General features: G+C 41.1%; 1 long non-coding RNA gene across 3 annotated transcripts in view; it reads left to right on the top strand.

Moving 5' to 3' along the window:
• Positions 1 to 25,761, top strand: part of LOC149310492 (uncharacterized) — a 262,852-nt gene that overhangs the window by 211,607 nt on the left and 25,484 nt on the right. For all 3 annotated transcript variants that reach the window (XR_016281673.1, XR_016281672.1, XR_016281674.1), the window contains one exon: positions 17,070 to 17,173. This is a non-coding gene — a long non-coding RNA (uncharacterized LOC149310492). The remainder of the gene's footprint in view (positions 1 to 17,069; positions 17,174 to 25,761) is intronic.

Below are 25,761 nucleotides of genomic sequence, written 5' to 3'. Positions count from 1 at the left end.
GGCTGTAACAAAGGATGCAAAGGATGAAGGAAAGGAAAAGGATGCCAAAGCACACTACTGTTTTCCCATCCAGACATTCAAAAAGGCCAGAGGTGGCACCGCAGCAAAGAAAATAGATAGGGGTGGTGCTTCTGTTAGTTTCTTCCAGAATGAACTAAGCACTTGTCTTTTGCCACTCTACTCAAAGAAGGGGATGGTTCCTTTTTAAATAAGAGTTAAGGTACAGTACTTACATTACTTACAGTGACCCATGGATAAGTCAACCCAGGGTTTTGGGGTCAATTTTTTGACTAAAATTTCTAGACTTATACATGAGAATATACAGTATACCTTTAAATTACAGTATCATACGGATAGCCTAAATGTGTATATATATACACATTGTTTCGTGTGGTCGAAGTGAAAATTTGGTAAGATGTGATGTTTTTAAAGATAATTAAAGAAATAATATTTTTAAAAATTGTTTAAAATTAAAATGTCTTAAAATCTGGGGCCTCCTTTTTCTCATTTCACTGAGCCCTGTTCCACTCACACCATCTCTTCAGCATTTTAAATAGATGTAGGCAAGTGCCACAGCCCATTTGGGAGCAATGGTGTCACTGCCCCTGTACACACACACACACACACACACACAGAGAGAGAGAGAGAGAGAGAGAGACATTCACACCTGCATATCTTAAAATTATTCCTGTTCCTTCCTCCAATTTTCACTGCTCCTTCCTCCAAGTCTAATCCAGCTTTTGGAGGATGACAAGTCAGAAAAGTAAAGTTAGACTGAAGCAGTTTTAATTGCAAACACACTAGTGACAGTGAAGGAGATGTTGCTAAACAAAATTCTGCCTCTCTCACACAAATGCTCTGTAGCTTTTTTTGTTGAAGATCTTGTTTTACTTGAAAACTTTTTAAGTATATCTATTCATCAAACACAGCACTCATTTCTTCAGTAGTTAAGGCAGTTCCTGGTGTTTTGCTTTTGTTGATAGGAGATGGTAGGAGTGTACCAAACAGTCATGAGATCATAAGTCTAGCTTATGACTTCATAACGGCCTAATAAGCTGCCTGCCTAACGAGTTGTTTTCATTTATCAGCAAATTTGTTTACAAATTAAATTAATTAATCAATTACAACTCTTAGGGCTGATAGATTAATATTTTTTAAAAATTAAATTGAAGTCCCTAATTAAAAACTAATTCAATGCATCATGATCTCATCATCCCCACAATCTTTTCTTTTTTTTCTTTCCTTTTTTTGTGATTAAGTTGTAAAATTGTTGTGGGGAATATAATGTAATGGGAATGTAATGAAGACAGATCCACCAACCAACAAACACAGCACAGCAAGATATGCCTTGCAAAACACAGGATCAGTTTTCCCTGCCCTTAGCCATGGAAGAATAGGTACTCTCAGGAGCTCCAGCATTATTTTTAAGTTGGGGAGGGCTCATTATTGACAGGCTGGTTGTTATTCATTTTGCTTATTTGCAGTTACCTGCAAGGGGAGGACAAATTACTTTCCCCATTCAGTATAATTCAAGCATCCCTAAATATGAAGACCCTGAGAAGCACAATATATTCGTAGAAGTCTCCTCTGTGTGTTTGGTGTAGCTTACTCCCAAATAAGTGTACCTAGGATAGATTGCAGCAGCCTTTATTATTCCTGGTTGGGTTCAATGACAACAGCTGGCTTAAGATTTCTTGGTGCTTGATCACTTAGTACACTTCTGGGTGATGTTTGCTGAAGAGGCTCAATTAGATAGAAGTCTTGGTGTCCAATTTTACCAAATCATTTCAGGACATCTCAGCAGCACCCCAGCCAAGTTTTTGAGTTGTCCCCAGCCCTCTTCCTCCATCCATGGGTACTCCTTCTGATAGTAGAGAATGTGCTTCCTCAGCTCAGCAACCTTCATGTTCACTCCCAGAGAAGTAAAGATAAAGACAAATACACACAGTCTTTCTAAAATAGCAAGTGAATATGTTTTACAATATTTAAAAGACAATTTTCCAAGGGGGTGAAGATCAAACAGTGATGAGGAGTTGGAAAGTCCCACACTGTTTGAGTTGTTTATTGCAGGGCTAGATCTCCCTGGAAACCAAGATGTCAAAACTGAGGCTTTCGTACTTCGGACACATCATGAGAAGGCACAACTCATTGGAAAAAACAATGCTAGGAAAGGTGGAGGGAAGTAGAAAGAGAGGAAGACCGCCATTTTAGATGGATGGACCCTATTAAAGAGATCATGAGTATGAGTTTGCAGGAGCTGGACAGAGCAGTGGAGGACAGGGAGACTTGGAGATGTCTCATCCACGGGATCTTCATGGGTCGAAATTGACTTGAGGGCAGTGAACAACAACAACAACAAAGTAAGACATATTCCTCACCTGACATCACTGTTTCCTGAACCCAATTATCAGTAGGTTAGAGCTTTTCTACTTGGAGCTTCAGCTCTCCTTCCACTGCCTTCCACCCTCTTTAATAATTTGATACTTTTCCCAGTTCCTTTTGGAGACTATGGGCCTGAACAGAAAGGTCAAAATAAAGCTGCTTCAGGTCACTTTGGAGGTTTGCATGCGTCCTAAGAGGTTGGAAGCTGCGCCAAAGCCACGCAGCTTTGGTGCAGCTTCTGGACTCTTAAGATGTTTGTGTCATTTAAACAGCATACCTCCAAAGTGACCTGAAGCAGCTTTATTTTGGCCTGTCTGTTCGGGCCCTATGTTTTCTCCTTACTTACTCCCTTCTTTGGGTGTGTGTGCAGATGTCAACCCTCCATGGGTGCATTTAACTCTCTAAATACTCTGGAGATAAAAGGAATGGATTTTTTTTAGCTGCCCTCTGAGGCCTCATGCTGTAAAGGGTGGAATAAAAAGTGCTTATACAAATAAACATTTGTGACATCTTAGGAGTATTTATAGCATGTGCCTGTGGTGCCTTATAGAAACAAAATACAGTTAAAACAGGCAAAGGTTAAAAGGAGAGGGGCAGAGACACAAACTAGCAAGCAAGTATGCTCCTGTTAAAGAAGGCCAGTGTGGTGTAGTGGTTTGAGCATTGGAGTAGGTGATCAGGTTTCAATACTCTGTTTGAGCATAAAAACCCACTGGGTTTCTTTGGGCATGTCACACTCTCTCAGCCTCAGAGGATGGCAACGACAAAGCCCCTCTGAAGAAGCTTGCCAAGAACCCCCTTGATAAGAGTCACCATAAGTCAGAAACAACTTGAAGGCACACAAAAACAAGAGAAAGAAGAAAGCATGTAGGTAGGCTTAAAGTTTGAAGTAGACTTAAGAAGATAAGTGGGGAATCCTCCTCGGTCAAGGAAGAGTGTTTTTATTTCACATCTCTAAGTTGGTATATGTTCCTTTCATGTTATGACTGCCAACCACAAGGGTACAGAGTCTTCAGGGTTTCTCACGGCCCTTGGGCAATGCTTTGACCTGAGCCTTGAACCCAGCAGGAAAAGCTGAGTCAGGAGCCCCAAGGCAGGAGCAGTTCTGCAATTCACACACTTTACTGGAAATGAGATGGCTTCCCTGAACTTGTACTTCAGTCCTGGGAGGAAGGAGAAAGCAATACTGTGGTGGCCAGATATTCTGTAGTTAGCTGAAATACTGTTAGAATCATAGAATCGTAGAGTTGTAAGAGACCACAAGGGCCATCCAGTCCAACCCCCTGCCATGCAGGAAATCTAAATCAAAGCATCCCTGACAGATGGCCATCCAGCCTCTGTTTAAAGACCTCCAAAGAAGGAGATTCCACTGCACTCCAAGGGAGTCTGTTCCACTGTCGAACAGCCCTTACTGTCAGGAAGTTCCTCCTAATGTTGAGCTGGAATCTCTTTTCCTGGAGCTTGCATCCATTGTTCTGGGCCCTAGTCTCTGGAGCAGCAGAAAACAAGCTTGCTCCCTCCTCAATATGACATCCCTTCAAATATTTAAACAGAGCTATCATATCACCTCTTAACCTTCTCTTCTCCGGGTTAAACATCCCCAGCTCCCTAAGTTGTCCCTCATAGGGCATGGTTCTAAGACCCTTCACCATTTTAGTTGCCCTCCTTTGGATACACTACAGCTTCTTAACATCCTTTTTGAACTGTGGTGCCCAGAACTGGTCACAATATCCCAGGTGGGGCTTAGCCAAAGCAGAATAGAGTGGCACTATAACGTCCCTTGATTTTATTGATGCATCCTAAAATCACATTGGCCTTTTTAGCTGCCACATCATACTGTTGACTCATGTTCAGCTTCTGGTCTACTAGGATTTCTAGACCCATTTCACATGTGTAAGTCTCATGCAGTCAGGTATCTCCTATCCTATATCTATGCATTTCATTTCTCCGCCCTAAATACAATACCATACATTTCTCTGTGTTGAATTTAAATTTGCTGGCTTTGACCCAGCTTTCTAGTCTATCAGGACATTCTGAATACACTGCATCCACGATATGGAATCCTGGGGTTTCTAGTTTGTTATGACACCAGATCTCTCTGACAGAAAAGGCTGAATGTCTCACAAGACTACACTTTCCAGAATTCCATAGCATGGAGCCATAGCAGTTAAAGCAGTGTCAAACTGGATTATTTGTGCAGTGCCTATGCAGCCATAGTGTACAGTTTTAGAGGTGAACTGCTTTGAAGCTGGGGGTGTATGTGGGGAGGCAGTGGTGTGTGTATGAGAGTCAGTTTCATTGCCATACTTTCCTTTCCAATGAAGTCTTCTCTCTGGAAGTGTGTGTGTGTGTGTGTGTGTGTGTGTGTGTGTGTGTGTGTGTGTGTGTGTAATCCAGTCTTTCATTCAGAGGAAGAGTGATTTATTTACACTTACATGGAAAGTTTTCAGTTCAGAGGACAATTGTAGAGAACAGTGTGGTCACTTCTGCTCACTGCTGACAAACTTTGCTCCAGAAACCTGTTTATCCTAAGACAAAAACATTTGCAGCAACAGTTGACCCAGAGCTCAGAGGTAGCACAGGTACTCAGCGGGGAGCTCTGTTCCCTAGTGCAGAAGTGGGCAAAGGACAGTCCTGTTATTATTAGACTACAATTCCAGTGTGCCTCAGCATTGTCCCAGGTGGCTAGGGCCAATGGGGGTTGGAGTCCAGCAACATCAAGAAGGCTGTCTTGAAGTCTTCTGTTAAGGATCTCAGATAGCAAGGCTGCAAAATATTTTTTTTTTTTTGAGAACTTGCAGACCTGCTGCCATTTCAGAGTGGACTAAAACAGACCTTCATAAGATCGCAAGGTTAACTGGATTCCCCCCCCCCCCCCCAGTGTGCCAAGAATCAGCATCATTTTTGCATCCATTGACTGCATCTGTTTATTTCTTTCCTGGAAACTTGCTGCAGACTAGCAGCCAATAACTTACAGAGTAGCACTGGTCCACAGATCACCAATTTGAGTACCTCAGGTGTAACGGAAACGCCTCCTTTCTTGATGTGATCCATTTCCCACAAAAGCTTGATAAACAGGGAAGTAATTATTTGCCACTTTGGAAAGTAAAAAAACTAAATCGGAGGCTGCCTCTGCTGTCATAATTTCCCCTCAAGCCAGGGATTACTTGCATGATGTCAGCCATCTGCTTCCAGAACAACAGGGGAACAGACCTCTGTCAATTGCATCTGTTGCTGCCAGGTTAATGGAGATTGGGAGACTTTTATGGTCTCTGAGTATTCCCTAATTAGGAAACCCATAGAATTCAAAGATATAGCTATGTTGGTCTGTAAAATCAGTATGTAAAGAGATCTTGCAGCACCTTTGAGACTACCTGAAAGAAAGAAGTTCGCAGTATGCGCTTTCATAGACTTAAGGAGTCTACAAAAGGAGCCCTGCTAATGCAGTGGTTAAATGCTAGTCCTGCAGCCACAAGGTTCTGAATTCAATCCCAGGGCTCCAAGGTTGACTCAGCCTTCCATCCTTTTATAGGTCGGTAAAATGAGTACTCAGCTTGTTGAGGGTAATTGGTTTACAGATTGTAAATCTCTTAGAGAGAGTGCTGAGTTCATTGATAAGCAGTATAGAAATGTAAATGCTAAATACTATTCCTCAGATACATCTGAGGAAGTAGACTGAAGTCTATGAAAGCTCATGCTGCCAACATCTTTCTTTTGGTTAGTCTCAAAGGTGCTACAAGATCTCTTTACATAGGAACCACACAGGGATCATAAATATGAAACAGCCACAAATTCGTAACTCTAGGTTAAGCATTTGTTATGACCCAACAGGATTCTAGTTATCAATTGGAAACATCTGAAGAGCTCCAGCTTAGGAAGGGCAATATATGTTATAATGGTAACCTGGATTTACTAACAGGGCAAGCTCATTAGTGTCATAGTATTTCTGTTGCAAGAAAGGCTTCTCAGTTGTGTGTAAACATGAAGTTTTGTTGTTTCCTCAGCATCTTGTACAGAATGTTATCACTCTGGTCCATGGAAATGATTCTCTGCCATGCACCACAAAGGTTCTTATCATTTGCCACTAGTTGCTGCAGTGCTAGATCATGAAACCACTCTTGAGTGGGCTGAATGGGATTAAAATACTCTTAGAATAACTTTCCCGCCCATAACTAAGGGGCAGGCTATCAAGTTAGTAAAGAGGGACTTCCATATCATATGGCACCTCTGGTGAAGTGTTTCATGATTAGGTGTGGATGCTGTATAAGAAACAGGTTCACTTGGTATGAAGTGTGTGCTCCATAAACAGAGCCTTTCTTTGTAATTAAGACATGCAAAGAGTCTTCTTAAGGATTTCTTTTGGGGAAAGGAGAGCAAACTAAACTTTCATACTGCTTCTTCTGTCTGTTCCTCATTGCAAGTGTAAGTCTTTAAAAAAGGAAGAAAAGAAGGAAAGAAAGAAAGAATTAGGATGTGGTAATTTGCAGTTTAGACTAATGAAGAGTGGACCTCTGCTCTCTAGTCTTGTGCCCAACTCAGAATTAATCAGAGGAAAAGTCATTAATTTAGTTGATGCCCTGAAAGCAATCAGGCAGTTGTTGGCACTGGGGATTAATTCTGAAACACCAAGGTCTGCAGGCCCAGACTTGCTCCATATCATGACATCTCTGAGATGTACCTTGGGGCCAAGAGGCTTTCTGTTGCCTGTGCTTCATCCATAGACATGAGAAGGTCTGGTGGGGGCAAGGGGGATGGGGGAGAAAAGGAAAAATGTGTTCTTTTCTGGGGGTTTTCCCCAAAGCTGTTTCCCTGCAAACGTTTTTGACACAAAGACTGGCATTCTGTTCAGCCATTATAAACTAGATTTATAATTCTGTTGGGGATTCACATTTACAGTAATTAACAATGAAATGTGACCCCCCCAAACCCAACATTTGCAGCTCTGCAAAGCATTCTGAAGGTGCTAGAGATCAGAGAGCTAGAAAATGCAGTCTGCATGCTCTCTCCCTGTCATAGCATTTGAGACAAGCAGCTGTGACAAGACCCTGTGAAGTTTCTCCAGCTGCTTATTCTCAATGTGACCCACACATAGGATAGCACTGCAGAGAGTAGTAGTTTGAGCATTGGATTATGATTCTGGAGACCAGGGTTCAAATCCCTCCTCCGCCATGAAAGCCAACTAGGTGACATTGGGCAAGTCACACACTCTCAGCCTCAGAAAACCCCATGATAGGTTTGTTGTGGGGTCGCTTTAAGTCAGAAACAACTCGAAAGCATGCAACAACATGTATAGCAGAGGATCATTACAATTCCTAGCATTGTTTTCCTCTTCTCAGTTCTTTTTATGGGAATGAGTGCATTACATCTTCTTGACACTATAGCAAACTAGAGGAAATATAATAATTTTCACTGTTTTACCAATGTTGATGGGTTTTTTCTGGTTTTATTGTTGGTTCCTCAAATGGGCAGAACCAAAGAGGGTCCTTACAGTTCAGGATCTTGTCGCTCATCTGTAATAAAAAATTAAAATAAAGGCGAAGATCCTGCATTAGCAATCATAGCTTTGGAGCCATAGTCTTGTAGCTACATCTCCCAATGCTACTCCCCCCATTTTAAGCCATGCTACCATGCCAAGATGTCCTTTTCTGAGCCGCTAGTGAGTGGGAGTGGGTGAGCCTTAATGTTGTCATACACCCAGAGAAAGGAAGAGGGCTGGACACATCGTGATTCACACACATACGCACACTACTGTCTGGCAATTTGGAAATGACTGTTGGAGGGACTGTGAGGCTTTAAAGGCAGGTTTGGGGGAGGGGGACATTTGATCATGCATAGGAGAGACTCCTTAAGACTGTTTTATTTTTATTTATTTTTTGCAGCCCTTGACCATTCAAGACTCCACAGACTCTGTGGAGTGGGTGAATTGTCACAGTTGGCAGTCCACGAAAGCAACAGTTTACCTTCTAAAGATGTCACAGATCCCCCCACACAAGCTTTTAACAACAAAAAATCTAGGACATGACCCTGCATGCTATGAGATACAGATACAATAGTTTCCTATCCAACCACTACCAAAACCCTCCTTTCCTCAGCTGTAGCCCCCTGGATCTGGCCATTTCCTGGTTGGTGGCGATCAGGTGGAGCAGCAGGCGAGTGTCATTTCTATGTAGCTGGGCACACAGCAACAGGCATCTGCTGGGACCTGAAGGGATCCTCTGAAAGTCATGGCTCTGCATGGTTTTTATGCTATCAATATAGAATTCTAGCCTTTGCAGCAACCAAAAAGAAAAAGCGAGTTGCAGTGGGGTCAAGTTTGACTTGTATGATGGCAATTCACCCACAGGATGCCAGTCCTGTTTTTCAAAGCTGGAAGTGGGACTTCAGCCACATCTTATTTGTTTACTTTCTGCTGCTGGAAGTGCTGCGGCGGCGGCGGCTGCTGCTGCTTCTTCTTCTTTAATTTTTGGCAGTCTCTATCATGGAATATTGGTCCCTGGATCTGCTGTGGTTGAGCTTCTCAGAAAGAAAAAAGAGAAAGAAAGCCAGGGTGTCACCAGGTGACATCTTGAGAGTGAGGTGACACCACTGCTCCTCAACATCTGCCTTTTGGCAGAAAGAGAATGTGATATTTGCCTAAATTCTTTAAAACTCTGGAAATGCTGTGAGTGGGATGAGGCTCGGTTTAAGGAGAAAGGAGAGGCCTCTGGTTTGGTTTTGTTTTTAATAAAATGTTAAAGTTTAATTTTATTTTTAATTAAATGTTAACATCTAAAAGTTTAATTTTAATTGTTTAGTTATTTTTACATTTAAAAAAAATCACATCTCATCCAATTTTCACTTTAACCACATACTAAATAATAATAATAATAATATTAATACCCCGCCTTCCCAATGAGATCAAAGTGTGTACATGTAAATACGTAGGCTGTATGCATGATATTGTAATTTAAGGGTATAATTTTAATTTTTGTAGTTGTCTATGTCACAGTTATTGCCATTACATTCAGTGATAGATGGGAATTATGATTTTGGAATAACACTAATGCAAAAAAACAAAAACATTACTAAGGATGTATGGTGTGGCAAGGGAGGAGGTCAGTGGGGAGGTGACACCATGAGTTACCACACTGGGTAATGCCAACCTTAGTGATGCCACTGAAAAAAAGAAAGGAGGGAAGAAGGGACAGAAGGATAGAGGTAGGAAGGCACAGTAAGTGCTGAGACACCAGAGGACCTTCATGCCCTCTGGGCATCCCTCCTAGTACCAGTAGTCAGTGTAGGAGAGATCTCAGGCTCTAGGCCTTGGTCTTCCTCTGAAGGTATGAGTTGCAACCACAGAGATGGTTGGCTTGTTCTTGTTGTGTGCCTTCAAATCATTTCCGACTTATGGCAACCCTAAGGCGAACCTATCATGGAGTCTTCCCAGCTTTCTTGCCTTTGCCAACCTCTGAGGCTGAGAGAGTGTGGTTTGCCCAGGATCACCCAGTGGGTTTACTGGCTGAGCTGGGAATCGAACCCTGGTCTCCAAAGTCATAGTCCAGCACTCAAACCACTATGCCATGCTGGCTCTCCATAAGATGTTGTCGCATGGCAGTTAAAGTGGAATCATAGTGTGCTGGTTATGTAATGTGAAAAGACTCCTGCTATGCTGTAATGTTGGTGGAAACAAGTAGAGCCCTAATGCAGTATCTATGGGGTTACAGTTCCAGCAGTAGATCACCTATTGGGTTTCATGGTCGAGGTGGGATTCAAACCCTGGTCTTCACTATTCAAACCACTATGCCACTCTGGCACTGGACCGATAACTCTTCTGACTGGCTTTAAAGAAACAAAACCCTTCAGATTACATTTTGGCCCCAAGGGTTTTTTTCTCTCTAATTGTTCTAGTTTGTATGTTGGGGAGGGACTTTAAGGGCAGCACTTACCTGATGTGTTCTCTGAAGGAATCTCCAGACCTCACGATTCTGCAAGGCAGTGATGGAAAGCCAGATATACAGCTGCGTGTTATGTGTCAACATCTTGTCTGATGTTCAGGAGCCTCCAAAAAAACAGACAATCCTCTCCCTCCTCTCATCTACCTTGTCACTAGCACATGTTGAAGCAGCCAAAGGAGGACTATAGATAAAACCATTGAAAAATGCCACTCACTCTGATTGGAAAGCACCAACAATATGGTGTCTCTTTTCTGTCCTGTCACAAGCTGGGTAACCACAAAGGAGGACAAGGCACTGCAAAATGTAGGCCATTCAAGAAAAATGTAGGCCATTACAAAATAAAAGTTAAGAACACTCATAGAAATGTAAAATCATGCTTCTTAGCCACACTCAAAATGGAGATGATTTTGGAATTCCTCTGGGACAGAAGGCTGAAATGGAGAACATGTCCTGGAAAAGGAGAACATCTGGTCACACATTATAGGGTATTTATACTGCACATAGTCCTTGGCTTATAAACTGATCTGAAGACAAGCTTTCATGCATGCACACCTTCTCCTGTGGCCATGTTTTCACATATGATCTCAGAATGAGGGCAGGTTGTTTGAGTGATAATGGAGTGGAGGAGGAGGCTGGTGTTGTTTCTGCTTCAGGCTACTTAAAGAGGGAACGCTGCCAGAGTTCAGACAGCCTGCTGATTCAGCAAAGGCCAGTTGAAACCCTATCTCTCTCTGTTTCCCCCAGCAAAATGCAGCTGCCTGGTATTGCAAGCCATTGATTGGTGCCTCCGGATTATTCAGACATTGTTGTTTTTTAGCACAACTATGCATTTGGTTTTGTTTCGCACTATTTTTTTTTATCAGAACCTCATCTCTGAGCAGCTCTGTATGTTCTCTTACTCACACGTGTCAGCCCCCAAGTCAATGATGTGGATGTATTTCAGAACACATTGAAGGTATGCAGAGTTTTATCCTGGTTTATCCCTGGTCCATTCACATTGGTTATTCACACAGCTGGCAATGGGAATCGTTTAGGAAAACTCAAGGGATTATTCAGACAGTCAAAATAATCCAGGTAGAATCTGGGTTGAATCCTTGTTGTTCACATACATTTCGACTGAATCCGATTAAGTTTTTTGTGGGGCTGGCAAAAAACGTATATAATCCAGGATAATGGATGTCAGATTTTTTCCAAAGTTTTCCTAAAAGATTCAGATTCTCAGATGTGTGAATTACTAATGCGAATAGACCAACATAAACTGGGATAAAACTCTTCATGACTTGAACGTGCTTCAAATACATCTGCATCATCGACTCCATCTTTGAGTGCTGACACATGTGAGCAACTGAACTCGCAGACAGGCGCAGAGATGCGGTTCCATAGTGTGAACAACAAACCCAATATGTGTGAGATTATTTGCATTGTTGCGCTAAAAAAACTATATGTAGACAGATCTTGTAGCACCTTTGAAACTAACTGAAAGACAGACGTTGGTGGCATGAGCTTTTGTAGACTTCAGTCTACTTCCTCAGATGGTCCAAATGCATCTGAGGAAATAGACTTAAGTCTATGAAAGCTCATGCTGCCACCTTCTTTCTTTCAGTTAGCTTCAAAAATCTCTCTACATACTGATTCTACAGACTAACACAGCTATATGTTTGAATTCAACCACTAAAAAATCAATGTGTGAATGACCACTCAGAAGAAACCCTGAGATCGATTACCCTGGGTTAAGTGGGGGTTTTTGGCAGCCCCCAAAAAACTTACTCGGGTGTGTTTGAAATGCATGTGAACAGCAAAGATTCCATCCACATTCTACCAGGATTGTTTTCACTGTCTGAATAACCCCTCTGTGACTAGGAACAAGACATGTGTGTCGATTGGGTGGGTCTCCTTCTGCCTTGAAGATTAAGGAGGACTTTTTGGATACAAATCTTCTATGTGTGTGCAAACAAGCAAAATACTCAAGCAAATTTATATCACTACATCTAAAGCCTTCACTCAGAGACTAGGAAAGCAATAGAAGACCATAAAAGAGTGAAGAGTCAAACTGAGGAACCACAAACTCTCTGATATTTGTAATGTTTGATGTTGCACACACCGTATCAAAATCACTGGCAATGTTATAAGAGGGAAGCTTGCTATTTTGAAAGTTAGTGGTTGAATCATTTACAATCTTGGTTTTTTATTTTTAATGGTTTACTCTCATTACTTATTTATTTTATTTATTTAGGTATTTATGTACCCTAATGGCTCTCAGGGCGGCTTACAATTATTATTTTTAATCAGACAGGTACCTGCCCTCAGGCTTACAATCTAAAAGACACAACACAAAAGGAGAAGGGAATGGTGAGGGGGGAAGGGAATCAGGTCCAGCATTCTTCTCTCCCTCTTAGGCCTGAACCCAGGCAGATGGACCGGAGGGAGGGCTCTTCTTCTTCAGGCTAACCTGATGGTACTGGGCCAGCCTTCTCTCTCTCCCAGAGGCCGAAAGATGACAGTTAGAATCATAGAGTTGGAAGAGACCGCAAGGGCCATCCAGTCAAACCCCTTGCCATGCAGGAAATCCAAATCAAAGCATCCCCAACACATGGCCATCCAGCCTCTGTTTAAAGACCTCCAGGGAAGGAGACTCTTATCACCCTCTGAGGGAGTGCATTCCACTGTCGAACAGCCCTTACTGTCAGGAAGTTCCTACTAATGTTGAGGTGGAATCGCTTTTCCTGTAGCTTGCATCCATTGTTCCAGGTTCTGTTCTCTGGAGCAGAAGAAAACAAACTTGTTCCCTCCTCAATATGACATCCCTTCAAATATTTAAATAGCGCTATCATATCACCTCTTAACCTTCTTTTCTCCAGGCTAAACATCCCCAGCTCCCTAAGTTGTTCCTCATAGGACATGGTTTCCAGACCCTTCACCATTTTTGTCGCCCTCCTTTGGACACGCTCCAGTTTCTCAATGTCCTTTCTGAATTGTGGCACCCAGAACTGGACACAATATTCTAGGTGGGGCCTGACCAAAGCAGAATACAGTGGCACTATTACTTCTCTTGATCTAGACACTATACTTTTATTGATGCAGCCTAAAATTGCATTGGCCTTTTTAGCTGCCGCATCACACTGTTCACTCATGTTCAACTTGTGGTCTACTTGGACTCCCAGATCCCTTTCACACGTAGTTTCATTCAGCCAGGTGTCACCCATCCTATATCTGTGCATTTTATTTTTCCGCCCTAAGTGCAATACCTTACATTTCTCCGTGTTGAATTTCATTTTGTTAGCTTTAGTCCAGCTTTCTAGTCTATTCAGGTCATTTTGAATCTTGGTCCTGTCCTCTGGGGTATTAGCTATTCCTCCTAATTTGGTGTCATCTACAAATTTGATAAGTATGCTCCCAATTCTGTCATCCAGGTCATTGATAAAGATGTTGAATAGCACTGGGCCCAGGACAGAGCCCTGTGGGACCCCACTGGTCACTTCTCTCCGGGATGAAAAGGAGCCATTGTTGAGCACCCTTTGGGTTCGGCCGGTCAACCAATTACAGATCCATTTAACAGTTCCTTTGTCTAGCCCACATTTTACAAGCTTGCTTGCAAGAATGTCATGGGAAACCTTGTCAAAGGCCTTACTGAAATCAAGCTATACTATATCGACAGCATTCCCTTCATCTACCAAGCTGGTAATTTTATCAAAGAAAGAGATTAGATTTGTCTGGCATGACTTGTTTCTCTGAAACCCATGTTGACTTTTTGTGATTATGGCATTGCCTTCTAGATGTTCACAAACTCTCTGTTTAATGATCTGCTCCAGAATCTTTCCTGGTATTGATGTCAGACTAACTGGACGATAATTGTTGGGATCCTCTTTTTTCCCCTTTTTGAAGATGGGGACAACGTTTGCCCTCCTCCAGTCTGCTGGGATCTCTCCTGTTCTCCAGGAGTTTTCAAATATGATTGCCAATGGCTCCGATATTACATTTGCCAATTCTTTTAATACCCTTGGATGGAGTTCATCTGGTCCCGGAGACTTAAATTCATTTAGATTAACAAGGTGTTCCTCTACTATCTCTTTACTTATTCTGTGCTGAAATTCCCCTATTCTGTCCTCTGCTCCATTATCCTCAGGTTGAGCACCCTTTTCCTTTTCTGAGAAGACTGAGGCAAAGAAGGTGTTGAGTAATTCTGCCTTTTCTCTGTCCCCTGTTAACATTTTGCCATACTCTCGACGCAGTGGCCCTACCATTTCCTTCTTCTTACTTTTGCTGCGGACATATCCAAAAAAGCCCTTTTTGTTGTCTTTAACCTCTCTAGCAAGCCTGAGTTCATTCTGCGCTTTAGCTTTTCTGACTTTACCCCTACACATGCCTGCTATTTCTTTGAATTCCTTTTTCGTGATTTCCCCCTTTTTCCATTTCTTATACATGTTCCGTTTCAAACTTAGCTCCGTTGAAAGTTCCTTAGTCATCCATCCTGGTTTCTTGAGACACTTCCCATTTTTCTTTTTCACTGGAACTGTTTGAAATTGTGCCTTCAGTATCTCCCTTTTGAGAAACTCCCATCCGTCCTGAACTCCTTTATCTTTTAGTATTTCTGACCATGGAATCGCCCTCAGTACTTCTCTAAGTTTACTGAAATCCGCTCTCCTAAAATCTAGAATGCGTGTTTGACTATGCCTGGCTTCTTCTTTCCACTGTATTACAAATTCCAGGAGAACATGGTCACTTCCACCTAATGATCCCACCACTTGCACCCCATTAACCAAGTCATCCTTGTTGGTTAGGATCAGATCTAAAATAGCTGACCCCCTTGTTGCCTCTTCCATCTTTTGGACCATGAAATTGTCTTCAAGACAAGTGAGGAATTTGCTAGACCTTGAGGATTTTGCTGAGTTTGACTTCCAGCAAATATCAGGTTAGTTGAGGTCACCCATCACTACTACATCTCTCCTTTCTGAGTGTGTAGTCATCTGTTCTAGAAAGATATCATCCAATTCCTCAGTCTGACTTGGGGGTCTGTAGTAGACTCCCACCATAACATCCTTGTTGTTTCCCTCCCCTTTAATTTTTATCCAGATGCTCTCCACCTGGCTTCCAGGATTGATGTCCTGGATCTCTTCACTGGTGTGAAGTTAGGGAGGGAGGAGCCTCTTTCTTCAGGCTAGCCCCTTCTGTTTGGTTAGGAAGAGACCAAGACTGATTATAAATAGCCAAAAAAACAACCTAGCATTTTTCCTTCATGGACCTCTACGGTCATGGTGCTAGTTTCACATCAGGGCAGCATGCATTGTGTGTGTTAAAATCATAGATCCGGACAAAAAGTTTTAGAAGCAATTTGTTCCTGTTGCTTGTTGTAATGATTGCCATTACTTTTAACAAGGTTTTTAAAAGTCACTCACTGCATTGCTTCTTCCTTTTTGGCTCCCTTTCCTTAGATTGGTAAGCTTGTGGTGTAAAATGTGAAATATTTCTGTCAAAATGCCTGGCCAAAATGCCCTTTAAAAGTGTTTGGAATGTCTTGGCACAACAATAAATGTTCATAACTGTTTATTGTGTTAACTGTTGCAATGTTAATGATGCACATCCTCATTACTAAAAAAAGATAGCTTGTTATGATAACTATATTATAGTAATGCATTACTTTCAAACTCTGTTTTTTATGCTGGGGAGAAATAACAGGAATAAGTGTCTTGCTTCCAAACTTTAGGACCAGGCTTGGAAGTATATGATAAATAAGCTGTTGATAGGGGGAATGACAGATTGTGTTAATAGAGAACAGGTTATAGCTCAGGACTTGAATGTCATATAGGGAATGGCACCAACAAACTAGAGCCAGCACATAAACATGTGTCCCTGAGTGGTTTTTTGTGAGTTTTTCGGGCTATGTGGCCATGTTCTAGAAGATTTTCTTCCTGACTTTTTGCCAGCATCTATGGCTGGCATTTTCAAAGAATGCTTTGCCTGGAAAAAGAGTGTGTGTGTGTGTGTGTGTGTGTGTGTGCGCGCGCGCGCACACACACACACACACACATATACACACACACTGTGTGAGCCTGGGAAGGCAGGAGTGATTTGCATGTGTATTGTTGCTGAGTCCTTATTTTGCTATACCCCCCTGATATGGATGACATGCCCCTGTTTGTGTATGATCCCTGCCTTGCTTGTTGATGCTATTGTTATTGTCTGATGTTGGATATTTTGTTGTTTTTAGCTGTTTGTAATTGAATTTTGATGTAAACACTCTGTGCTTTTATTTAGTCTGGAACCCTGCTTCGATCCACTGGGAGAGGCGGGGAAACATAAATAAAATTTATTATTATTATTATTCCTCAGGACTGGTAGCCAAATTTTGTTCACTTTAAGGGTTTCTTCTTTCCGGTTGAAATTATCCAGATGTTTATGGATTTCAATGGCTTCCCTGTGCATCCTGACATGGTAGTGGTTGGCATGGTCCAGAATTTCAGTGTTTTCAAACAGTATTTTTGATTCCCAAAACAAGGACTCAGCAAATGCAAATGGGGAACCAGAGTCAGGGGCTTTCCCAGCAGATAATGATCACCAATTAGCAGACATTATTCAAGCAGAGGCTGGATGGCCATCTGTTGGGGATGCTTTGATGGAGAGTTACTGCATGGCAGGGGGTTGGACTGGATGGCCCTTGTGGTCTCTTCAAACTCTATGATTCTATGAGATGATCTTGACACTGTATTGAGCTGGATGTGTTCATAGAATAATAAACCTGTTATGTGTCTACCACAGATTGTGAGGAACGTTCTGAAAGCCTTCCAGTGACTCTGCCATCTCACAGTCCATTGGACAATTCCACACAAATCTTCTTAGGCCTCAGTTCATCGGCAGCGGAGGTAATTAATTTCTTCCAATCCATTTAAAAGTACAGTTCATTAGCACCCTTTGCTGTGTTTCAGGAATGTGAGAAAATTACTTGTTCACCAATACAGATGTGGAAAGCTGTTTCAGTGATGGAATGAGACTCAAACAGGGTAGTTCATATAATTCTTTGTGCATTATTCTATTCTTGGATATGGTTCCTTTGCTGTTCTGGGAATGTTGTGGCATGCTGTGTTTCTGTTGTAGCAGAAAGTGTGTTTTTCACAGAAGTAGGGTGCATCTTTTTACTGCACACTCATGGAACAGTAGAGGATGTAACCTGCTAAATGAAATTACTGTATATACTCATGTATAAATCTAGAAATTTTAGGCAAAAATTGACCCCCAAAACCCTGAGTTGTCTTATCAACAGGTCACTTTAAGTACTGTACTTTTATTCTTATTTAAAAATGAACCATCCCCTGGTAAAAGGCAAGAGCATAATCTGTCCTGGGAGCACTGACCCCTTTCTATTATCTCATCCATCCAGCCTTTAGGGTGAGCATAGTTATGCCTGCTGGAATTTTATAAGTTTTTGGCATTGTTTACCTTTGCTTATTTTTTAGATCATTTGTCCATGCCCATACGTTTTACCTTCAACTTATCCACGGGTCATATCAAAATCCCTAATTTTTGCCCCAAAACCTGGCCTCAACTTATACATGAGGTTGACTTATAGCAGAGTATATACAGTAAATGCCAACCAAAAGCAAACACAATCCCAGTTGTGCACCAGGAAACACTTAATTCTCTGGTGTGCTTGCCTGACACAAATTAAGCTCATAGTCACAGGTTTGCTCCGTTTTGTTTTTCATACTGAAAAATGCTTAATTCTGCTTTATTGTTTGAATCTAATATTTTTTTCACATCGGTGTTAGCAACATTTCAAACATATGAAACTTGGTGGAATAGGGGAGACGGATGTTTCAAGAATGTATTAGAAACAAGTATTTTGAAGAAGATCAATGATGTATATTTTAACATTTTATTGAACTGAACTCCCAGTATGTCAGATTAGCGGATTAGAGAGGATATGAATGCAGTAAACAGTCAACCCAGATAGAAAGTGAGAAATGTCTGTGGTTCCTTGCTACTATTGTAATTATTAAAACAGTGGCTTCATATGATTTCAGAACTACAATATTACAAACCTAGTTTTGGTTGCCCTGTTCTGTGTCTCTTCTTCAGCAATACCAAAATGCTGGATGAATTAGAAACAGCATTGCCAGACTGTTCTGTTACTTGAATGATCCATTTTAAGAGCCATTTACATTTCTGTGCCAATATTAACATCCAAATACTTAAATCCAACCCTGAAACATATGATCTTCAATTGCAAAAATAAAGAGTCCAGTGGCAAACAGTTAAATAAAAGGAACATAGAATACGGGATGAATAGTTGAAAGTTTTATTCATATAAAATTCATTATTAACATAAAAGATTGCATCTTAAAAAAAGATCTGCAGTTATTTACAGCAGTATTGCACAAGTAAAGTGGCAATTACCCTGTCAAATTTTCATCAGTGCAAAACACAAGTAAGCCAGGGAAACTGCAATAAAAATGCTACATATGCTGGGTTCTATGAAATACGTTAGTGATTAATCAGTACAAGATCAGTGCTACATTGATGTTTGTACCTGATGACAAGGTGCTGCCATACAGTAACAAGTGGTCTTTAAACCAGGGTGCAAAATTTCAGTCCTCCCCCTAAAAAATTTAGTAGTTCTTGAATAACCTGCAGGTACTTCTTGTTCATGAGGTAACAGCCATATCCTGTGCTAGATAAACTGAGGTCAAGGGATGAGGTCTTAAACAGCCCTTACTATAAGCACAATTGAAGGAAGAAACAGGAAGCACCAAAAAGATTGTGAACCAGCACCAAATGAATTCTCGACATAAATCTAAAGCGGCGATGTTCTCCGTGGACTGATGCTGTATGCAAGTGAATTTTCAGGGTACATTTTATCATTTTTAAAGACTGACTAGTTCAGAGCACTGTATGTTGCTGAAGTGAAATTTGCATTCTCAGCCACCTTTGGTTCCCACAGCATTATTTGGAAGAGATTCATATTAAAAGTTGCAAAGGAGATGGTGAATGTGGTCCTTGAGCATGTGCAGTTCTTTCCCCAATGAGAGATTTGAACCTGATCCCTATCTTCAGATTTGAACATCTTAACAAGATGGGGAAGGTGGCAAGAGAGATGTGAGGAAACTAAAGGGTTTAAACAATAATCTAAAACAGCATCAACTATCTCAAACTAGTAGACAGTGCTCTAAACTGATCAATCACTATTTCCATATATACTAAGTAAAACTCAAAGGAAAAAAAAAAGAATTTACAAGAACTTAAATAAGCAGAAAATAAATATACACCATTTCTACAAGTTACAGCATTATGGAACAGTAGAGTGCATTAATTACAAAGAAAAGAAATCTACAGTATTTAACAAGATAAATTCTACAAAAAAAGTTTAGAGAAATTTACTTCTACTATACAAAAAATCTTACATGATGTAGTTAGAAAAGAGGGAACATTGCACACAGGTAACATTTGGCTCAGATGAGAAAAACGACTGCTCTAATCTAATAAATATTCAAATATTTACAATCATTGAAAGAAAAGAAGCATAGAACATTGAAAGAAAAAAGTAAATATTCCACACACAAAAAAATTGAATCTGGTTTCTCCACAACCAAAGAAAATTCTTCATAAAATGTTTTGGCAGGATTATTTTTTTACAACATGTATTTCTAGAAAAGTTAAAAAGAATCCCCTAGTAGACAAGATTAGATACATTACTCGATATAAAGGTTTTTAAAGGTTATTAAAACCCACAAGTCTACCAAGGACACAGTGGAGTTATCCAAGGCACAAACCTGCACCAATCTGTTGGGGGGGGGGACCAAATGGGCCTTTTAAAAAAATTAGCTTTTTAAGATAGATATAGATATTTATTATAGAATACAGTGTGTCAATTTATTGAAAAACAAGAGAGCTTGGATTTGGGCCACACAGTGCCAATATCTTGTCCTTCACTGTTTATATGTTATAATTCACAGAATTTTAAAAATATTTCTTAGGCTTACAATAAGTTTGCCTGAAGCCATGGCAGCAAGCTAACTGCTCTCCCATGCTAACAGTTAACACATATGAATGTGTACACATCTCAAGGCACTGGGCCAGCCAAGCCTTATTGGGGGGGGGGGGGAAGAGGAGAGAAAATGTTGGGTGGGATTGAAAAGGCTACACAATATTTATCCACTGGGACTTGGCAATCTTTATACATTTCCTGGACAGCTTCTCATTTCACTCCTAGCCCATCCACTCCACATATAAGAAGCCAGCTGTAAAGGCATGGTATCCTAAGAAGCATCTGCACAGAAGAACATGGTAGTTCTCCAACTTTAGGTGTATGCAGGAAGCCCTTGGGTCCTGCTTGTTGATGGAACAAAAAGAAGTTAAAACCAAAGTTATCTAAATACAGAAGCATTGGCAAAAGGTTACACTCTAAATAGAAACTGCACTTTGGTGAGTTGAGAAAGATCAGGTCACAAATAGGGTATTTGAAAGCATCATGTTGGGTCAAGTGAGAGGCAACCAACTTAAGCCAGTATGGCCTCAGCCAGACTTGACAACCATCATTTGAACTGAAGGCATGGCAGAACTGAAGTCCAAGGGTGTCTGCATTCATATGCATTCATTTCTGGGTAAATTGCCACCCAGAAAATTTTCCATGTTTTGCACAAATCACACTGGCTGGCTTCCTGTTAAGTCTTCGGAAATTATCACACAGGGTAAGGAGGGACTACTCCTGTCCTTATCGCATCTGTGCTTATCCCATCCTTCTCCTGTCAGTGGCATCCATCATTGTATTAACAGGAGTTTCCGTTAACACAAAGTGACGGGACATGCCACTTCAGTGATGGGAGGTGGACAGCATAAGCACAACGTCGTCTGAAAATCTTACTGCAATCACGCGATAAGGACAACTTCAGGACAGGACAATGATAGATGTCATCTGTAAATCTTAGCGCCATAAGGATGGGTAAGGACAGGAGCATTCTGTCCTTTACCCTGTGTAATAAATTCCTTTATGTCATCATAATTCAATTTAGGAACATGGAAAGGTGAATCACATTATCTTACCAAAAAACATTTCTGCTCAGAATATTTTTCCAAAACACTAGCCAGACAAATATTTATTTTCTCCACACCAGAGAGAAAACTATAGCAATTATTCATCCTCACTTGTGAGGACAAAAATAGTAGAATATTAACATCCCTACTTTATGTTTCCCTGGCTTTTGAATGCCAGGAGAAGTCCCTATTGCACAATATCCATTTGAGCAGTATCGTGCTGGCTGCTAAAATACCCTTTCCTGCCTTTTTCAATTAACAAGTCTTTTGTGAACAAGAAGCAAATATACAAGCCAAATTCCTTTTAGCAATACCGGTAACTTCCGCTTGAAATTAAAGAAGCAAAACAAATTTTGAAAGAAAAAAACCTGTTGGCCAAAGCTAAAAATGATGGTGAAAATGATGTTCCCCCAAAGCTATCAAGGTCATATTCTTCTTCAATGCAACCATTTAAACATCCAGATGCCTGACCTATATGTTTAAAGAAACAGACTTTCATCTATGCTTTCCTGCTGGCTCTGGAACAGAAAGCAAAAGAAGAAATTGCTGTGCAATGACTGACAAAGTATTTGCATGCAGAATTTAGGTGGATGGGTAACTGCAGCTCTCAAAGTTTGGAGAAGTTATTTTAGGGGCCATAATTCCCAACCAACATGACCATTGGTCATGACAGCTGGGTGATTCTGGGAACTGTGTTCGAAAAAATAATTTTTCTAATGATGATCAGTGCTTAGTGCCTCCTATTTATAAAACCAGGACACTGAAAAACTATATTTCTCTCTTTTTCTCAATGCTGTCAGTGTTGACCCCACCAACCACTTAATGACCAGCTAGGCACAAGCCACTGTCTATGGGCAACTCAAAGGTACATATGCACTTTTCATGCTCGTGTTTATTCTTATCCTCTGGATTTCCAATCCTTAGAGTACAGTAGCTTTCTTTACACTGGGTAGAAAATGGTCCATGTTCTCCTGGCAAGCCCTGGAAGCCAGCATATATAGTATGATACAGAGATACTTCAGTATTGGGAACGACAAAACTCTGCAAATTGTATAATAGCACTTTGACTGACTCCTTAAGAGCTTAACTAAAAAAGACAGCTGTGTTTTGAAAGAGGTTACAACATTTTCAGTGGTGTGGGTGAAACCAGAAATAGGTGACATAGCACTTTGAAACTGTTTCATATGAAATTAAAACGAACCACTGCTTTATGCAAAGTCTCTGCACCATGATATATAACTGATCAGTGGACAGATAAAATTGCATGGGCAGAGCAGAATAAGGGGCACTTTACACACAGAGAAGCAAATAAACACTTTCAGGAAGCTCATCTGACTGCCGCCTCCTGTTGCAAAGCAAAAAACTCAATTAAAATCCACACACGAACCACTTTACCATAATGTGGTGCAGCACAGGTTAGCTATTTGTTTTTATGGTTTTACTCTTAGAATTCTCACTTCTGTTTTCCTCCAAAGAAAATCACCAATTAAATTAGATGTTCCTACAATCCATGCATGACATTTGGAAAGTCAAAGACTGAAGCAATTTGCTTGCCTCTCTGGGAATAACAGCCACTAAACTCAGGACTTACCACTGAGTAGACCATGCCTGGGATTGCTGTAACATATTATGAATAAATTAGGATGTAATATGAGGAATTTCACAGAAACCAAAGCTGTCTTTATTTTAAATAAAAGTCAGCATGTACATCTCTATTCCACGGCTCCTTTAACGGAATTTTAGTTGTTTGGTTCATTTTTACTTAAGATTGGGGGGTTGACTGCATGCCATTGATTCCCTACCATATGTAGTACAAAACTGACTATACAGTGGACCCTTGTTATACGCTGGGGTTTGGTTCCCAGATCCCCCGTGTATAACAAAATCCGTATATGCTCAAGTCCCATTACATATAATGACATAGCAAAATGGTGTCTCTTATAAAAAATGGAAAATCAAGCTTCGATATTTGAAATTTATATATTTTTTTAACATTTTCAAACCGTATATGCTTGAATCCGTGTATAAAAATCCATGTATAAGAAGGGCCAACTGTACCGAGATGTTGGATTTTTTTCGGCAAAACACTTTTCAGCAAACAACATGCCAGCTTTTGGGTTAAGATAAAGCTGAAAGTATCTTCATTATGTTTATACAATCCCTGAAAGTAAAGGAAAGTTGGGCAAAAATTATAGGGCTCTGGGTAGCCACAGCTTGTTACAGCTACTCTTTTGGATTACAATTGACACATTCCCCCAGCCACTGGGCATATGCTTGTTGGAGGAATCTAGGACTTGTAGACCAAAATGTATTCTTTCATATTCTGATCATTATTTATGCTTCTGAAAAGTCTGGCAAAGGGTTCTCTCCACTTCTTTCTGCACACCTATCTTCTCACTAAGCTCCCAGAACAAGTAGTCCTTGTTCCGATTACAAATTAGCCCAGTTGAGTATCAGTACCATCCTGTCTTCCCCTTTGTCCATTCATAACTCAGTGGCAGACTAAGGGGCAAAATTAGATAGTGCATACCCCCAGGCCACCGGGAAGCTGTATGGCTGACCATACATCTGGTGGCTTCATGGAGTTTCAGCAGTGTGGCATTTACACTCACTGCGCCGCAGAAACACTGCCACCGCAGCGGAAAGGGCAGCTTTTTTCTGCCCCAAATAGGAGCAGGCTTTTTCCGCTCCTCTTTGGGGTGGAAGCTGGCCAGATTGGGGTTACGGCATGTGGTTGCCGCAGCTCCAATCTGGCTCCTTCAAGTCTCTCTGTTTTGGCCCTATATGTTTTATTTGCAAAGAGTCCTAGATTTAATCATCTACATGTCCAGAACCCTGTCTGAAGCCCTTCAGACACTACCACTTACAGTTGGCCCTCTGTATCCCTGGATTCTTTATCCATGGATTTAACCATCTACAGCTTGAAAATATTCAAAACAAACAAATTCCAAAAAGCAAACCTTGATTTTCCCATTTATACAAGGGGCACCATTTTACTCTTCCATTGTATTTAATGGGACTTCAGTGTCCACAGATATTGGTATCCATGGGGTGTGCTGGAATCAAATTCCAGCAGATGCCAAGAGCCCACTGTATAACAATAAAATGTACTAAGCAAGAAGGAGACTGATTTGGTATATAATTTCCTATGAGCTTATGTGTGATGGGATTTACCTGCACTTGGAGGCCTTCTGAGGGCTGGAAAAATTACTTGTGGACTTTGAATCCAACAACCTCCATGCTGGTTTGAGAAATTCTGGAAGCTATAATCTAAACAAATAAATTTCCTAAATTCTGTTCTTTCCATCATTCTATATATTGGCCTAGAAAGGAGATGGAAATGAAAATCAATGGCATGAAGACCTTTTCCCATTTGAAAGTGGTGACTCATTTAAAAAAAAATTCAGTTCTTCCTGTGACATAGCCACACAGTTTGAAAATCCCCATTCTTACTTCTCCCTCTAGCTGGCTTTAAACTGCTTAATTTGCCTAATTTATTAAGATCATACAGTGAATTACCTACCCTTGATTCAGAATTTTGCTTGTATTTTAGTTTAACACATTACATCAGGCACATTACAGAATACTGGCTGAGAGACTACTTCAAGCAGGCAAAGCACAATGCTATATCTGCACAGTTCTGTGTCTCCCCCTCTGCCCCAGAAGGGGCTACTGCTGCTCCTGTTTATAGGGGGCGGGGGGCAATAAAGCAGCAGATGATGAAACAACACCTTAGTTGGAGGGGGAGGCAGAAATGAGGGCACACTCATGGATGAAGTCCAACTTCTTTTCACTTCCCCTTGGAGCCGAGTCAGCTGCTGCTTCATTGTCCAAATGGCCTCCACCTTCCCTTCTCTCTCCACCAGTAAGCACTACTAGTGGCTTCTCCTGGGGCTTCACAGGAGAGAGGGGTTTGCTGGAAGGGAGGTTTTAGATGAAGTACAAAGGGCTACAGAATAGCTCCCTGCACCCCATCCAAAAAGGGATATACCTCACGCAAGTACAGCCTGCCTGCCCCAACTGTAGGCTTGCCATTTGAGCATCCGTGGATGGCCCTACCCCATTCTCCTGGATGGTGGTGTGTGCATGTGTCTGCAGCAGTGCAGCCACACACGCAGCATAGCACCATTAAAAACCATGGTACTTGAGGTCCCATGGTTTTTGGCATCCTTGGGAGGTCTGTAGTGGAGCCCCCATGTATATGAAGGGCCCACTGTAAACAACACTGACTTGTGTGCATGTCACTAACAGGATTCTGTTCAGAGCCCATGCTGGATAATCAGCCAATCACCTATTTTGTTCATATGAAACTGGTACTCTTAAAGTAGAAAAAACATGTTCCTCTTACGATTTATCAGTTGAAATACATTTTGTTCCTGGCTTTGCCTTTTGGTGTTTTGACTCTGATCAATGTGAACACTGT

This window comes from Sceloporus occidentalis, unplaced genomic scaffold (assembly GCF_023333645.1).
Source record: "Sceloporus occidentalis isolate IW3139 unplaced genomic scaffold, rSceOcc1.0.p SCAF_6, whole genome shotgun sequence".
Taxonomy (NCBI): Eukaryota; Metazoa; Chordata; class Lepidosauria; order Squamata; family Phrynosomatidae; genus Sceloporus; species Sceloporus occidentalis.
Note: the sequence above shows the minus strand (reverse complement) of the source record. Positions and strands in the feature narration are given on the sequence as shown.